The following is an 11,845-nucleotide window of genomic DNA, read 5'->3' as shown; positions in this document are numbered from 1 at the left end:
TTTTGAAAACTAAATTAAAGTAAATCATGGCTATAATCAAAAGTAAAATTCAGAATTAAGTTATGTTACAAATGAAATTTTCACTAGTATTTTCTTTTCTATTTGAAAGGAAAAAATAAAGTGAGACTTCATTTAATAAACTATCCAGGTAACTAACGGATCAGATAAAAACACATGAAAGTGAATATAGTCTAATTTGTGCAAATAGTGGCTAATGATAAATTTTGTGATTTCATTGTCCCATTTTTATTCCAGTGCTTGTCTTTTTACAAGTATCACAGTAGCCACACACCTCCTTCCCCAACGCCACAGCATTTGGGAGCATGTAAATTGCCACTGATTTCTTAGTTGATTTACAGTTTGGTGTGAAATAATTTTTTTCAAAAATCTCTAAGGATGACATCCATAGTTATCTCTGATCATGGGGCAAACTGCCCGCTCTAGTACACAGGCTATCCTGACACCCTCTATATTCATAGAAACTAATTTCTATATATATGACATCATAAATATTGTATTAGAATTTTGCTGTGCATAAGTTAATGATAATTGTGTAGTTTTATTTGGGGATAGGGACAACAGACAAATGTTTAATTTGAGAAATAACAATATTGAAATATTTTCTCAATATGGAAATAAGATCTTGACTATTTAAAATGCTATAATAAATACATTAGTTTTTGGTTATGGGTTTAATAACCCTTTTCTCATTTAGAAAAAGAAAGTGCAGCTCACTGCCAGTGATTATTTAATTTTACATAAACACATTCTTTGAGGCTGAAGTAAATCTGACAGATTTTCCATGTGAAAATAAAATATAAAAAGTGTTCTTGAAGTTATTTCTAAACAAAACTAACATCAGAATCAGATGAATCATCAGAATTGTCTATTTCAGAAAAATTAGATTTTTCAAATAAATCTTTGCCCAACAACTGTTTGAAAATGATATTAACATCATGCATAGGAATGTCATGTTTTCTGGGATTTGATGTTTTTAATGATCAAGAATTACTATATTTTGTAAATGGAAATATCACTGCTAAAAACAGAATGCTATAATAGAATGTCTTTTGTTTCCAAAGTCAATATGGTAGAGCAACGCAAAAATAATGATAAAAGTGACATATTTCGTGGCAAAGTTATCTTGGGGTAAATGCTGCAACCACAAACACTACCAGTGGGCAAGTATTCTGGGTGTCAATGGGGAAGGGTTTTAATTATTAGATTTCATTTTGCATACTTGGCTTACAATATTACGATAAAATCATGTCAGTTACTTTCTTAAAAGGATAAATGGTAGTTCATCATTTAAAACAACAGAATAATACTTTGTATGGAGGTTTTCACTTTCTTCTTTCATTCAATCATTTCATCTAATTTTAAAATGTCATAATTATTTGACAAATATAGAAACTAAGGTGAAGATGGCTTATATCAATTTTAAATATCACATAGTAAGATATGTTATTAACTGGATTTCAAATGCACACAAATCAGAATCCTAACATTTAAATTTAGTCTTCTACTGCCTCTCCACTGTCTGCTAAGAATATTTTTTGTTTGGTTTAGTTTTTTAAAAACTATTTAAGATAAGTTAGTATCTTAATAGGACTAGGCCAAGACCAAGTGTTTAAATTGACATTCTAACATATCTTTAGTAATCTTTTTTATCAAAGGCACTGTATCTTTCAGGGGAAACCTATACCAGATCAAGTTGAGAAACAGAATTAAACATTTTAGCAATTGACTATGTAACTTGATTTCAGATTTGAATATTTTCATTTTTAAAAATCATTTGCATGAATGAAACTCAACAAAAAATAATGTGCATTATAAGCCTAACTAATATTTTATACCAAAGTGGAGTATATATACCACTATTGTCTTCTAATACATGGTGACACAAATGCTTAGACATTCTATAAGAAGAAGCTTTAGTATTTTACTGTTTTATCAAGTAATTCAACCACTCAGGAGACTTTGCTTACATTGAGAAATAAGTCAATTTGCCATGGTGATCCAGGATGTCAATTACAAACTGACACATGGTAAATTTTTGAGGAGAGAAAGAAAGTTCTATAAAAATAAATGTAACCGTAACTTATTTTTTAGATTAGGGAATACTGATACTCAAAACTTACTTCCTATTCACCGATATCTTCCTGCTTTTCCTTCCTTCTTCCTCTCCCTCCTTTCCTTCCATCCATCACTTCCTCCCTCCTCCCTTCCTCCCTCACTCTTCCTCCCTCTCTCCCTTCTTTCCTTTCCTCCCTCCCTTTCTTCCTTCCTTCTTTCCTTCCTTCCTTCCTTTCCCTTCCTCACTTCCTCCCTCCCTCCTTTCCTTCCTTCCTTCTTTCTTTCCTTATTTCCTTTCTTCCTTCCTCCCTCACTCCCCTCCCTTCTTCCTTCCTTGGCCCCTCCCTCTACTTCCTCCCTCTCTTCCTTCCTCCCTCTCTTCCTCCCTCCTCCCTTGCCTCCCTTCATCCCTTCCTCTCTGCCTAGCCCCCTCTCTTCCTTCCTCCCTTCCTTCCTTGAGCTAGCGGTTAGGATTTAATCTAACTACCTCTAATGTTAAACAAACAAACAAAAACAAGTGATGCCAAGTCTGTTCGAAAGACTTACTTTTTCAATGAATAAAAATACAACCAACAAATATAAGATCCTAGAGTCCTTTTCTTCTTAGAGGCTGAATAAAATCTTAGATAGTGATTTCATAGAGTCAAAAGGCTTGGTTAACATATTAAAAACTCACCATATTCCTGGATACCTTAAAAAATGAGTGTTCTTTTTCATAAATTAAAAGCAAAAGGTTTGAAGTGTACTTATTTTCTACATAATGGACAATAGAAGAATATTAAATATTTACTGAACATTTACTGTTTGCCAGGCATTGTGCTAAATGCTTTTTTTCATTGTCTCCTTGATTCTTTGCAACTTTCATGATTGACACTATTATTTCTACATCATGTTTAATGGAGATGCCTTATTATTAAAACATAGAGAAGTTACATGACAATATTTACCTATGTTTCTATCAAATTGCAAAGCCAAGATTACATCTCATGTTTCTGTATCTTGTTTCAGGACTCCAAAAGTGGTGTATAGTCATGACTCCTTACAAATTTTCATAAGTAAAAGGAAGTTGTGGGCTCTATTCTCATCATTGCCATACCTGCCTGTTGATATCTGTTAGGTACTCAGGAGAAACCAGGCATCAATTGGAGTATTTCTTATTTCTTGGTAGATATCTCAAACTCGACTTTCCCCAACATTTTATGGATTCAAAGCTAAGCTATTGCTATGTGTGTGGTTGCAAAAAAAAAAAAAAAAAAAAAAAAATCAGTTACTTCTCATAGTCCTTACCATTCCATTTGGTATGTAGAAACTCTCCTGCTTGGCTCTTCTTTCTCTTTTACACTATGCATCCAATCCATCAGGAAGTACTGTTAACAGTACCGTTGAAACCCAGCGTAACCCAGCTACTTTTTGTCAACTAGACCACAGCCTGAGATCTAACACACCATCTTCTCTCACTCAAATTTCTGCAGTCACTGCCTAAATTATTATTATTATTTTTTTTTTGCTCCTTGTCCCTTTGGATCTATTCATACAGCACCCAAAGAGATCACTTTGAAACCAGACACACCATGCACTTCTCTTTTTGAAATCTTCCCATGGTTTCTGTATCACACAGAAAAAAACTCTTATATCCTTACTGTGCCCTCAAGTTTCCACATCGTGAATGACTGCTCACTTCCACTCACTCCACTTTACGAACACTTTGGTCTATTCCCTGATCTTTGATGACATCAGGCAAGCTCCTGCCTCAGGGCCTTTGCACTTCCTGCTTCCCCTGTCTGGAAAGCTCTTCCTCAGGGACCCATATGACTAGTTCTTTTATTTTCTTTGTTGCATTAGGTGAACGTCACCATTTCAATGAGTCATTCTTTACCCTCACCCCTGTCTCTTTCTATCATCTTTCCTTGTTTTATTTTAGGAGTTAGCAAACTCTGATTTCAGGCCAAACCCTGACTGCTGCCTATTTTTACAAATAAAGTTTTGTTGGAACATAGCCACTCTCATTTATTTACTCTTAGTCTGTGCCTGCTTCTGTGCTGCAATAACACAGGAGAGTAGTTCTGACATGGACCCTGTAGCCCCCAAAGCCTGCAATATTTACTATCTATTGCTACTGAAAATTTTGCCAACGTCTTCATTTTTCATCGCTACTTAGCATACGACACATTTAATGTTCATCTCATTATTGTCTGTCTCTTTTTATTTGGATGTAAACTCCTCTAGTACAGGAGTTTTTAACATTGTTTATTGTGTTACCCCCGTACCTAGAGTAGTGTGGACCAAACATATAGGGTGTTCAATAAATATTTGTTAATGCATGAAGAAATTTGTTTGCTGACATATTCTGACTCTATACACTCATTTCATGTTTCTTAAAGATGTCAATGTTCTCGATAGCAACTCTCTAAGGTACCTTAATCATTTTTTTTTTTTTTTTTTTTTTTTTTTGAGACAGAGTCTTGCTCTGTCGCAAGGTGCCAGGCTGGAGTGCAGTGGCATGATCTTGGCTCACTGCAACCTCTGCCTCCCGGGTTCAAGCAGTTCTCCCGCTTCAGCCTCCCAAGTAGCTGGGACTACAGATGCGTTTCACCACCCCCAGCTAATTTTTATGTTTTAGTAGAGACAGGGTTTCACTATGTTGGCCAGGATGGTCTTGACCTCTTGACCTTGTGATCTGCCTGCCTCCACCCCCCAAAGTGCTGGGATTATAGGCACGAGCCATTGCGCCCGGCCTAAGGTATCTTAATGTAAAAAAGAAAACTTCATCTTGTTAATAACAGTAATATTTATGGTGATGCAGTGCTTGCTGGCCATCAGCTTTAGATTTAGTTTAGTTCATAAAGATATCATTACTCCATAGGGATTTGGTTTTAAAAAATTACAGTCATGAACAAATTTGGTAAGTAAATATGCTGTGTGTAACACTGTAGAACAGTGAGGATAGAAGTTATGGGATATGTTCTTGCTGTATTCATCATTGAAAAATATTTTGAAAGAGCTCATGAGGTCGCTAAAAACTCTTAGTTGGAACATGAGCCTGAGGTGTTATGGTTTATTCAAAGGAGTCCAGAATCTAAAATCAAAAGTAGGGTTAGAGCCCAGGCTCTATCATGAACCAGCTGTATGAATCTGAGGTGGAGATTATGAAAATATCCATCTTATAGGGTTATTTTGAGCATTAAATGATATGAATATAATTTAACTTACTGTACAGTAACTATTCAGTAAATGTAAGCTTCACCTGGAAACTCTGAGCTAAGTTGATTAAAAAAACAGTAAATGTTATAACTTTATGGGCTACCACTATCCCAGGAAAAAATACCTGATGTGCATAAAATTGACATTGGGTCTTTCTCACCGTTGATTCAGTGTTGGTTTTTCCCCGCGTGTTTGTTAATGTAGTTTCACAGAAATTTGAGGTGAGCCGACTTAAACTGGCTCATATTTTCCACTGACTAGCTGGGTAGCCTTAAGTGAGCTGTTTAATATCCTTGAGATTCAATTTCTCCTCCTCCTCCCTCACGTAAAATGAGGATGATAATAATACCTACCTAATAGTGCTGTTATGAGATTTAAGGGATTATGTATGTAAAATACTTAGCAGGGCATCTAGCATATTTTAAGTTCTTAAATTCCAATTCATCAAGGTTCCCCTCTGTCTCTCCTTGCAAGCCTTCCTTCCTCTGGTCAGTTAATCATATAGAGCGTGGTTATGTTATATAATTTTCACATTCCCTCAAAAATTTATCACAAGAAAAAGCCTACTAAAGAATAGAGCAGAATTTGTAATACTCTATGTCCAGGACAATTACATTTTTTTTTTTTTTTTTTTTTTTTTTTTGAGACGGAGTTTCGCTCTTGTTACCCAGGCTGGAGGACAATTACATTTTATTGGAGTTTTGAAATCACCTTCCTCCTGCACACACACACACACACACACACACACACACACACACACACGAACACTTAAAGTTTCTTTAGGTCTTTGGCAGTAAGTTCAAGACTCAAAAAGAGAAAGGTAAGAAAATATTTTTCTAATGTTTCAAATGATGCCATGTAGATACTATGTAATTATCCTAGTTTTGACATAGTTGTTCCCTTTAAATATATCCTTACTAACAGCCTGTCTCGCCCCTAGTATCAATTCAGTCTACAGACTTTTTGGAGGGGAGGAGAGAAAAATCTGTAGGTTACTTTTGTTTTATTCTCTGAATTGGAAAAGAAGTTGTGTTACTGTAAATATCTAACATGCAGGTCAAGAAGAAAAAAGTGTCTGTTCCCATAACTCTACTCTGAGCTCTGACATTCAGTGTTAAGTCTGCCTTTTTTAGCATTGAAATTCAGCATCGCCGGGCGCGGTGGCTCAAGCCTGTAATCCCAGCACTTTGTGAGGCCGAGGCGGGTGGATCACGAGGTCGAGAGATCGAGACCATCCTGGTCAACACGGTGAAACCCCGTCTCTACGAAAAATACAAAACATTAGGTGGGCATGGTGGCGTGTGCCTGTAATCCCAGCTACTCAGGAGGCTGAGGCAGGAGAATTGCCTGAACCCAGGAGGCGGAGGTTGCGGTGAGCCGAGATCGCGCCATTGCACTCCAGCCTGGGTAACAAGAGCGAAACTCTGCCTCAAAAAAAAAAAAAAAAAAAAAGAAAGAAAGAAATTCAGCATCTTTTTTTTTTTTTTTTTTCCTCTTTCTATTTGTTTCCTTTACTGCTGCTGTGTACAGGCTGAATGGGTAAAGCTCTTCTCATATTGCATCTGAACGTCCCTGGTAATGCTGCCACACCTAGCCACTTAAACGTTTTTATTTTTATTGGTTTCTCTGGTGCTCATTATTTTACCTTTATCTACATTCTTCTGCATTTCATCTGTGTTTTTGATCAGGCTGTATTTTGACCTATTTATAGCTTAAAAGGTTTTATTCATTGACTTTTCCCACCTTTCCTAACCTTTCTCAGAGTCAGTTATTTTTCCAACAGATCAACAGCTATGGAATTCCCTATGCTAACTTCAAATAGTGACCTCTTTAAATAAACATTGCTAAAAGGAGTTGTTCAAAGTCGATTGTACGGTCTAAATAAAGCTGGGCTTAGTCAACCTTGTGAAGCAGTTGCAATTTATCTTTTTCTTCCTTGTCTACTATGGAAATATGACTATCCCATATTTCATTATCCTGGGGCTTGGCTTTAGCTTGTTGACATCAATGCTTAAATGTTGAGTTAATATGAGTCATCATAGTTTTCATTCTCCACTGTTTCTCTGTCACTACTAGCATTTTCATTTGTCTTATTTCAAGGATTGAAACACATTTTTAAAAAATATAATTTAACATCTTTGAAACTGGGATAAAAGTTAGAGTTGACGATCTGCCATAGTTAAATTGGCAATATACTTTTTCTTTAGTTGTATGTATAATAGTGATAGGTTTTATAATTGATGACATCTTAGATTCAATAAAGTCAGAAATAAGCAAATCTAGAAAGCACAAGATATTGATCGGTGGGAGTCAATCCCTACTAGTGAAATTTCAGGCACAATTGAATCTTGGTGGGAGTGTTAATTTTGGCCAGGAATTAACATCCTGACTTTCTCCAGACTTGATTCTGCAGGTGACTGCTGACTCCAGCTATAAACCAGCTGGCCCTAACTCCAAAAGAAGCCTCTCAGAATTTAACTGATGCTAGCAGCTTGCATTGCAGGGATGGAAAGGCTGATATTATGTCCATAGGATAAGTTTCTGCTATTCAGGAAGATGCTAAAATAGTTTAAATGAATGTAAATAAAAGGGACAAGTGGGTATGGAGTGTGTTCCGGGGGACACACTCTAAACAAAGCTCTCTGCTTTGTTTAGCAGGATGTCAGCAGGATTTGTAAAACCTGGTAAAGGAGAAGCTATGCAGAGCTTTACGCTTATTCCTAGCATTAATTTTTTCTTCCTTTTGACTATTTCATGAAATTTCTCTTCATAAAGTAGAAGTATGACACTTTGTCAGTATAAATGGGATAAAATAACATGCACAATCTGTTCAGTTTTTGTCATTATACTACTTGATTTAAACATCATAGAGCCTGTGTCCTCTTCTTTTCTAGTTATTCATTGATAATGTGAAAATCTAGGAGCAATATTACCACTTGTGCAAAAATGACATTGCTATGTCTTGCATCTGACATGGGTTTGACTGACTATGTATCTTTAGAAATAGTTGGGCTCTAGGGATTTATGTGCTTGCAATAGGAGGAATTTGTCACTGGAGTGTAATATTGCAAATTAGCAGCACAACAGAAGCTCACTTCTCTTCCTAGTAAATTCCGTAGGCAGAAGACAAAAAAAAATGCGATTTTTTCTAAAATTATAACCATATATTTCTACCAAAATACAGCCAGTTTATATTATTCTATTAGTGAATTATTGTATTGCTATAAAGAAATACCTGAGACTAGGTAATTTATAAAGAAAAGAGGTTTATTCCTCCCCTAGTGCCCCACCTCACAACAGACCCCAGTGTGTGATGTTCCCCTCCCTGTGTCCATGTGTTCTCATTGCTCAACATCCACTTGTGAGTGAGAACATGTGGTGTTTGATTTTCTGTTCTTGTGTCAGTTTGCTGAGAATGATGGTTTCCAGACTTATCCATGTCCCAGCAAAGGATATGAACTCATACTTTTTATGGCTGCATAGTATTCCATTGTGTATATGTGCCACATTTTCTTTATTGAGTCTATTGATGGACATTTGGGTTGGTTCCAAGTCTTTGCTATTGTAAACAGTACCACAATGAAATGGGGGCGGGGACATTGGGAAGGGATAACATTAGAAGAAATACCTAACGTAGGTGACAGGGGGATGGAAGCCACAAACCACCATGGCATGTGTATACCTATGTAACAGTCCTACAAGATCTGCACATGTAGCCCAGAACTTAAAATAATAACAATAAAAAAGAAATGAGGTTGATTTTGGCCCATGGTTCTGCTGGCTATACAGGAAGCATAGGACCAGCATCTGCTTCTGCCGGATGCCTCGGGAAGCTTCTAATTATGGCAGAAGGTGAAGGAGGTACAGGTATGTCACATATTGAGAGTGGGAGCAAGGGAGAGAGGAGGAAGTTCCAGGCTCTTTTAAATATCCAGATCTCATGCAAATTCATACAGTGAGAATGCACTCATTACCATGAAGACAGCAGCAAATTATTCATGAGGAATCCACCCTCATAATTAAACACATCCCACCAGGTCCCATCTCCAACATTGGTGATCACATTACAACATGAGATTTGGAGGGGACAGATATATCAACTACTAAAGTTTAATTATTTAAAATCATGAATCAAAATTAGAATATAGGTTAAACTGTAGGTTGCTACTTTCCAACAATCATAAAATATATATAAATCCTATCTCAGAAATGAGGTCAACATTCTCCGAATTTTTTAATCTTCCCCAATTATTTCTGCTGAGGCTGACTGATGGACCACATTTGGATATGATTAGACTTGATGATCTTTACTGTTCCTCTGATTTGTTTTCAGTTCTGAAAATATCTTTATTTTTTAGAAAATAGATTCCAGGCAAGTTAAAAAGTGACACTAGAGGGTGCAGATACAGAATTGTAGTCATTCAAAGCATACAAGAAATATGAGTATAAATATCTAGAAACCATCTCTTAGTCTTCAGAACAAAATGTGTAAGTTATTCCTAACTAATTTGAGCTGTATAGCATTCTTCTAGATAGGAAGGGGAAAATCAGTTAACATTTGGAAGTCCTGAAAGATTTTTTCTTTGGCTCATTATATTAGACTGTTTGCCTTTGATCAATTCCTTCTTTTTAATTTTATTTTATTGTTACTATTTTTGGGATGGAATCTCGTGGTGTCACACAGGCTGGAGTGCAGTGGAACAATCTCAGCTCACTGCAACCTTGATTTCCTGTGGTCAAGTGATTCTCCAGTGTCAGCCTCCCAAGTAGCTAGGACTACACAGGCACATGCCACTGCACCTGGCTAATTTTTATATTTTTAGTAGAGACAGGGTTCTGCCATGTTGGCCAGGCTGGTCTCAAACTCCTGACCTCAGATGATTCACATGCCTTGGTCTTCCAAAGTACTGGGATTACAGGCATGAGCCACCATGCTCGGCCAGATTCTTTCTTTTTTAAGCACAGATAAAAATATTATATAGGGCCACTGTTAAAATAGTATGTATTCCAACAAAGTTTAGGAAATAAAGGTATTAAATGTGGTTTTGGACTAAATTTAAGAGTCATTTTCTCTGCTGACAACTTCTTTACATGTTGGACTCAACAATATAGTGTGTTCAAATTGCATTGTATACAATCATTTACTGTCACAAAATGATGGATATTGGTTTGCAATTCCAAAGTCACACAGATTCTTCAGAGCTATCAAGTATTTTATTTCTCCTAAGCAATCCAGCCATCTGTGGCAGAAGGTGAGAGGGCCAAAATTTTCATTGATGATATGTAACAATTGTTTTGTTCTTGGAAGACTTAATGGTACATGTCTAACATCAAATTTTTTATGTAATGTGAACATCTCATATTACCACGAAACCTTTTTCTGTACAACCAAAGTTTTCAATTGCATTCATTTCTCTTTCCTCCATTCTTGTTGCCTTTCCTCCTTTCACAGTGGGCACTGTTTTCCCAGCAGTATTCTGTATTTCCCAATTGAATGTTCATTTAGATATGGATTGGTTTCACTTGCTATGTCTTCCCATCTATTTCAACTTCAGAGGACTCACCAACATCACACAGATGAACATCAGCTCTAGTGCACTTCATTCCAGTACTAGTAGCAACTTTTACAGCTTTTTTTTTTTTTTTTTTTTTTTTTGAGATGGAGTTTCGCTCTTGTTACCCAGCCTGGAGTGCAATGGCGCGATCTCGGCTCACCGCAACCTCCGCCTCCTGGGTTCAGGCAATTCTCCTGCCTCAGCCTCCTAAGTAGCTGGGATTACAGCCACGTGCCACCATGCCCAGCTATTTTTTTATATTTTTAGTAGAGACGGGGTTTCACCATGTTGACCAGGATGGTCTCGATCTCTCGACCTCGTGATCCACCCGCCTCGGCCTCCCAAAGTGCTGGGATTACAGGCTTGAGCCACCGCGCCCGGCTACAGCTTTTAATAATGTATCATAATTGGGATTAAAAGTGAGAGTTAGGACACAGTCAACAATCAATACTCCTGTCACACATACCAATTCCAAAATCTATTTTACAGATGTCATGGTACTGCAATACTGTTGTGTCAACAGCAACGGGAGTATAATGGGCAGCCCAATTATTGAGAGAACATCCCGCAGGAAATTCTAGGCCTGAATTTAATCCATTCTCTTCTATTAGATTGCATGAACAGTTTTCCTGTTTTCACAGATTTCTATCACCCCAGCCTTGACCCAGCTCATCACATATTTTCTAACTTGTTGATGTGCTTCTGCAGCTTCTCAAAGCCCATTCCAAATCTTCTCACTAGCCTGATCTAATGCTTTCTTTTCTTCACTCATAGTTTCCCATCCATCTTGTGTGGGTGGGTATTCACATTCACATTCCCTAACAGGAAATACACCTTTAGGATACATACAGTCACATATTGGAACTGAGGGAAGGTCTATTTGAACTTCTGTTTCTTGCTTCTTTTTTTTTTTCTTCTTCTTTCTAGTTATTCTATCTCTGTTGCCGTCTTCATATAGCTGATTTCTCATCAAAAGCTGAAAAAAAATACTGTCTTTCCATAATTTCTTACCT

At 36.8% G+C, this 11,845-nt stretch overlaps 1 pseudogene; it reads right to left on the bottom strand.

The window, feature by feature from the left end:
- Positions 1-10,460: 10,460 nt before the first annotated feature.
- Positions 10,461-11,505, bottom strand: LOC101028017 (methionine aminopeptidase 2 pseudogene; annotated as a pseudogene).
- Between the last annotated feature and the right edge of the window lie 340 nt (positions 11,506-11,845).

This window comes from Saimiri boliviensis, chromosome 5 (genome assembly GCF_048565385.1).
Source record: "Saimiri boliviensis isolate mSaiBol1 chromosome 5, mSaiBol1.pri, whole genome shotgun sequence".
In the NCBI taxonomy this organism is placed as follows: domain Eukaryota; kingdom Metazoa; phylum Chordata; class Mammalia; order Primates; family Cebidae; genus Saimiri; species Saimiri boliviensis.
This window is presented reverse-complemented; position numbering and strand designations above follow the sequence as displayed.